This window comes from Dipodomys merriami, unplaced genomic scaffold (assembly GCF_024711535.1).
Source record: "Dipodomys merriami isolate MVZ:Mamm:240054 unplaced genomic scaffold, mDipMer1.0.p SCAF_503, whole genome shotgun sequence".
Classification (NCBI taxonomy): domain Eukaryota; kingdom Metazoa; phylum Chordata; class Mammalia; order Rodentia; family Heteromyidae; genus Dipodomys; species Dipodomys merriami.
Genome location: NW_027206073.1, coordinates 277701 through 284601, shown reverse-complemented (window position 1 = coordinate 284601; position 6901 = coordinate 277701).

Here is a 6901-nt window from a genome sequence, read left to right as displayed (position 1 = left end):
TCTCTTTTTGAATTTTTTTGTGGCCATCCCAGGACTTAAACTAAGGGCCCAATGTGTTTCTGAGATGTTTTGCTCAAGGCTGAGTCTCTACCACCACCACAGCGCCACTTCCCGCCAGCTGGTAGTTAATTGGACCTAAGCAATTCCCAGGATTTCCTTCCTGGTCTGGATTGTATCTCCTACTCAGTTTTCTCTCTCAAAGCTGGAGCTCTACCTCTGGGCCATTGCTTCACTTCTGGTTCTCTGGTGGTTTATTGGAGAAAATAGTCTCAGAGACTCTCCTGCTCTGCTGGCTTGAATGGCGTTCTCTTGAGAAGGCTTCAAATGGTTTCCTCAGGAATTCACTGAGGAGCCACTCCACACAAACCCTTAGTCTAAATCTCGAGGAGTACTAGAGAAAAATGGAAACATTGTTATACCCCAGTCGCAGGACCCCCACCAAAAAGACCACCGAGTGTCAGACTTTACAGCTGTTTTAAGGTTTTATTTAAACGGGCGGCAGCTCGGGTCTCATCCTACATTCCAACACAGCAGCACCTAGGAGGAGAGCCCCAAGGTAAAGATTTGCAGGGTTTATAAAGGCACACAACCAACCAGGTGTTTGGATTACCACGTGTTGCTCTGCTAGAAACAAGCAACAAGTGGTCACTGCCTCAAAACTTTAACCCTTCATTCCCCGCCTTGACTTATGGTCTTGTGGCTCCAGCCTCAAACTAAACTCCAACAGCTCTTGATCTTGAATGGGTATGGTCCCTAACTGACCTTAGCCATACTATTAAACAACAATACCAATAATAATGAGCTCATTTTTCTTTTCTTGAGTTGTATGCAGAGTGGTTGGGTAGGATGCTTGGAGACTTCCCATGTTTCCCTACGGTTGTCCAGGGCAAAGGGATCAGCTGGTCTGGGGTGGGAGCAGTGGATCCAAGCAGCAATGCCATCCACCTTAAGGGCAGTAGGTGTAGCCAGTCGCACCATGTAAGGTCCCTTCCACCGTTCCAGAAATATCAGGTTGTGTCTTCCAACAAACACCCAGTCCCCTGGTTTAAACAAATGGGGGGGGGTAGGAATAGAAGCAGAATCATATAATGCTCTAAGCTGAGTCCACATCCTCTTATGCACCATCTGTAAATAGTCAAGCTTACACAGAAATTCAATATCATCCAAATCAGCAAGCAATTCAGTCTGAAGGGTAGGGATAATGGGTGGAGGGTGTCCATACATTATTTCAAAAGGAGTAAAGCCAAGCTGATAGGGTGAATTTCTTACTCTAAACAGGGCAAAAGGAAACAGCGATACCCAGTCTGGGCCAGTCTCCAAAGCCAATGTAGTTAAGGTCTCTTTTAGAGTCTGATTCATTCTTTCTACCTGCCCTGAACTCTGGGGTCTATAAGCACAGTGCAATTTCCAATCCATCTCCAGTGCCGCGGCTATTCCCTGACTTACTTTTGAGTCGAAGGCTGGTCCATTGTCCTACCCAGTGGTGGATGGGAAGCCATCCCTGGGTAGAATTTCTTCCAGGATCTTCTTAGATATGAAGTTCACAGTCTCATGCTTTGTTGGGGAGGCTTTGACCCATCCTGAAAAGGTGTCTACAAAACCTAGCAAATATTTATATCCAAATTTTCCAGTTTTAATTTCTGTGAAGTCTACTTCCCAATACACACCTGGCCTATCTCCATGGAGATGAGCTCCTTTTGTAACCAGTTGATTAGGGGCATTGGTGAGCTGACAGGCTTTAAAATTTTTTAACAATTTCCTCAATGAGTTGATTTCCTTGCCTGATTTTTACTTCTGAGAGTAGGAGCAAGTTCTCCATTCTTTGGATTCCCATGTGAGAGACCCGATGGATTCTCATAAGAAACCTCTTGGCCAATCTTTGTGACAAGATAAGTTTCCCCTCACCAGTTTTCCACCAGTCTTTATCTCTTTCTCTGTTTGGGGGTTTATAGGCCATGGAAATTTTCTTTATCCACTCCAAGTCTTCTTGGGAGTACTGAGGCTCAGGAGGCAAACCTTGTGGCCCTGGGCTCGAGTTCCACCTCCTTAGCTGCCTGATCGGCCAAGTTATTTCCTTTGGTTATTGAATCAATTACCTTTTGATGGCCAGGAAAGTGCATAATGGCAATATTTGCTGGTTCCCAGAAGGCCCGGATGAGGCTTAAATGTTCTTTTTCATTTATAATAACCTTTGCCTCAGCTCTCAACAGCCCCCTCTCTTGGTAAATGGCTCCATGGACATGCACAGTGGCAAAAGCATACCGACTGTCCGTGTAAATGATTAGTCTCTTCCCTTTTACCATCTGTAGGGCTTTTGTTAGTGTCACTAGTTCTTCTCTTTGTGCAGACGTTCCCTGGGAGAGTGCTTCTGCCCACCCTATCTCAGTGTCCGTGGTGATTGCTGCACCAGTGTACCTTGTTCCCTCTCAAATGAAACTGCTGCCATCTGTGAACCAGGTATGCTCAGCATGCAATAGTGGCAAGTCCAACCAGTCTAGCCTCTTTTCTTTGGCCTGGTCACGCTTTTCACACTCAATTTCATGTTCTTTGTCCTTCCATTCCTGTCTTTGCTACTGTCTCTCTCTTATTGTAAACCCTTTCCACTGCAGCTACTAGATCCCTAATAGACTTTTCACTAAGTCTGTCTAGAGCCTGCAACTTTCGATTTATGTCTGGTGCAGCTTGATTTATATAGGCAAACATAATCATCTGAACTGACTCCTGGGTCTCAAGATCATACGGGTATATTGACTAAAAGCTTCCAGGAGCCACTCATGATATGCTGCCAGACTTTCACTTCCTCCCTGTCTAACATTATAAACTTTGGCCATATCATTAGGTTGGCAAGCTGCCACCTTGAGACATGCCAACAGAGCCTGGCGATAGATGAGGAGTCGCTCCCTACTTTCAACTGTATTGTTGTCTCAATTGTTGGTTGGATCTCAGGAAAATAGGCAGTGATCAGAGCAGGATCTGTGATAGGTGCTACTTTGGGGCCAGGGATATGTTTCTGGGCTGCCTCTTGGATATAGTCTCTCTCTTCGGTGGTAAAAAGGACCTGAAAAAGCTGACTAAAATCATCCCAAGTGGGCTGATGAGTAAAGAGAATAATTTCAAGTAAACAAATTAAATCCTGGTGTTTCTCAGAAAAGGGGGCATTTTGGGTGTGCCAGTTGTGTAGATCACTGGTAGAAAATGGCCAATATTGGAGTTGTTGTTGACCATCTGCATCCACAGGACCTATGGTGCGTATGGGAAAAACAGCTGCATTAGAAGGGGGGTTTGATCCCACTTTGTTGTGGAGTGACTGGCCACTCAGAAACTTTAAGGGCAAGTGCTGAGTGTTTTAAAGCTCCCTCCTCCTCTTGGCCATTCTCAGGTTCTGCAAAAGGAACCTGGAAAGGAGAGTATGGGGGAGGAAACATTTCTTCTTCCAAGTTATCTCCCTGAAAAACCGGGGGGTACCTTTTCTTTCCCTCTGTCTCAGTTACTTTTTGTAAGTCTAGGAGGCTAGATGGAATGGTGCCTATGGTTTCCATTCCCGTCAGACGTACAATCCGAAAAACAATAAACAGTACAAACAAAACACACGCACGCCTGACATTTACAAAAAAGGGCTTACAAAGTGAAGATCTCCCAAATTGGTCCACTGACTACAGTCACGGTGGGGTTCCACACCCAGGCCACACAGCAGAAAGTGCAGAGCCACAGTGGGCGAGTTGGGCCTCTGTTAGGAGGCCCTCTTGTTCAGTTCTGGCCCAACACTGAACCGACCCCCACCCCACAATTCACACAGCGGTGTTCCAAGGACTGCCCCCCCACTCCACACAGTGGGGTTCCAAGGACCCCTGCACCACAAGAGGATCTTGGACATCTCCCAGTTCCCCCAGGGTTGTGGTGCAAGCGCATCTGCCTCAACAACCCTTTACGAATCGGAGTGGCCATCCTCACAAAGGAAAACGAAAGTAAAACAGACAAATGACAGGACAAGACAAATTAACAAAGACAGCTCTATATTACCTTTGGAGGCTGAGATCTCTGGGGTCTTTGGGGGGATCCCGGACAAGCCCTCACTAATATGTTATACCCAGGTCACAGGATCCACTCCAAGAAGACCATCGAGAGTCAGACTTTACAGCTGTTTTAAGGTTTTATTTAAATGGGCTGCAGCTTGGGTCTCATCCTACACTCCAACACAGCGGAGCCTAGGAGGAGAACCCCGAGCTAAAGTTTTGCAGGGTTTATAAAGGCACACAATCAACCAGGTGTTTGGATTACCACCACGTGTTGCTCTGCTAGAAACAAGCAACAAGTGGTCACTGCCTCAAACTTTAACACTTCACATGAAGATGCTACTAGTGTGTTGTAGACACTTAATGTTGGAGACACAAAACACTCATAATTATTAGATCATTTTATAGGCAAAAGGAGCAATGCAGACTGTATGAGGATCACTCCAGCTTTCAGTCCTCATATCCTGAGACAGTAAATTCACAGCAGCTCAATGCTAAGTGACATAACTGGCATGTACTGTGGATATTTGCTCCCAAATCCTGTGACACTCATTTCTCACTTTTGGCCTCAAACCTGTGACCAGAGGGGAAGATGAGGAGAGAAAATCCTTCTAAGGGAAAGCAGCTATAAATAACATTGGATAGTTTGCTTATAAATTAAAACCTATTGAATGAGGCTGTTAAGAAGTCAGATTGTCCAGATTAAAAAATGAAGAAGAGAAGAAAAAAGGTGCCAGTGGCTGCTGTCTGTAATCCCAGGACCTCAGGAGGCTGAGATGTAGAGAAACTTAGTTTGAATCAACCAGTGTAGGAAAGTCCATGACACAGTTATTTCTAAGAGATCACAGAAATACCCAGAAGTGGTGCTGTGACTCAAGCTTAATGCAGTACCATTGAGCAAAAGGAGCCCAGGGACCATGAATAGGATCATATGTGGAAATATGGGGTGGAACCCAGGACGTGTCCCCTCAAAAAGAGCCTGTACTTCCATGTCTTTGTATTCTTATAGGTGAAATTCCCGAGTAGCTATACTGAATGGCACCAACCTAGGAAATTTGTATTCAGTACAATGAGTTCATAACAGAGAGACTTCTTTCAAGATAGTGCATGTTCTGGGGCTCCTCTCACTGTTCACAGTGTAACCTGAGGGTTTCTCTGCATCACAGGCCTGCTGGAGGAAGTCTCTCTCATTGTCTAGACAGGCACACAAAAGTCCTCACTCCTGTACAGCTGGGTAACAAACAACTCCATCTGGGCCAGTTAGTGAGAATGAGTGTGAGTGGGCTCTGAAGGTCAGGAAAAATGGCCTCTTTGTACCCTTAGCTATCTCTCTCCCCAGTGCTCTGTTTTAACAGGAGACCTTCATTTGTGCCACCTCTCATGGCAGGCCAAGTTCTGTGCACTTATCCTGCCTTTGTGAGACTATATTCTGTTGTTCAGTTACAGTGCTCAATATAATTCAGGAGTCATTCAGGCAGACAACTAAGGCACTGAACATAATGAAATGATTCATTGCAAGCAATGTTGGGCCTATGATGCCTTTCCTATGTTTCCAGAAGCTTGGGAAATCCAAGCACATGTTGGATATCTCAAAGCTTCCTGTCATCTAGGACTGGTGAAGCTCATCAGGTTTTGAAACCTTTGACTTCTCCTAGCTGGTCCCTGGGTGGTCAGGTTTTGGGGTTGAACATAAGGCCTGAGTGCTGACCATGAGCTCAGTGCAGAAGCCCAGTGCTTTCCCATTTTGTGTAACAACATCTCTTCTGGTCTGTGAGTGTATGTGTGGGTGTGTATGTGTGTACACCACGGTGTGTGTGTGCGTGGGTGGGTGTGTGCATGCACACATATACATGAGTTCTGAAGCTTGACCTCAGGACGTGAGGACTGTACCTAGTTTCTCTTGTACAATGATATCCCTCTCCCACTTGAGCCACAGAGCCACTTCAGGCTTAGTCCTAGTCATATGGTCCTGAGAAATGAAGCCCACGATTTTATATATGCAAAGTATTCTACCACTAAGGCACATTCCCAGCCCTCTATTTCAGCTTTGTTAGTTTATTTCTGTCTTTTTTATTGTTGTTGTTGTCAATTGAAGGAGTTGAAGTTTGGTGTGGGTGCTGTTCCTGACCCCTTCAGCTCAAGTCTTGTGCTCTACCACTTGAGCCACAGAGCTACTTCCGGTTTTCTTGTGGTTCATTGGTGCTAAGTTTCTCAAGGATTTTCCTGCCTAGGCTAATTTTGAACCATGATCCTCAGATCTCATCCTCCTGATAGGTAGGATAACCAACATGAGCTCAAGCACCCAGCTTCCCCTTCAGGTTCTTAGTAGTGAATTGGAGATAATAGTCTCATAGTACCTTTTCTGTCTGAGATAGTTTGGAACCCAGATCTTTAGAACTCAGCTTCCCGAGAAGGCAGGATGACAAACTTCAGCTACTGACCCTTTGGCCATAGCCTCTGCTGCAAGGGGGTCCATGGCTCCACGGGGTGGAGTGCTAGCCATGAGCCCAAGAGATAAGGGTCAGTGCCTCAGCCCCGAGTTCAAGGTTCATGGCCAAGAAAAAACCAAACCAAACCATTGTCTGCTGTAGACAACTCACGAGTCTTCAGTAATACATAATTTTGTCCCTGACATGGGGGCCTATCTGAGCCGCAATATTCTTGTCTGTATAATCATCTAAGTTGTGGAGCTCTTACATAGACAAGATGTAAGAATGCACCCTGTTAAGGACATAGCACATGGCACTCTTTGCACCACTCAGCACACAACATCCTGTGAAAGACTCAGCACATAGCACCCTGTGCAGGACTCAGAATGGAGCACCCAATGGAGGACTCAACACATAGCTCCATTCCACAAGCTGTCATTAGAATTAGGGTGCTTTCAT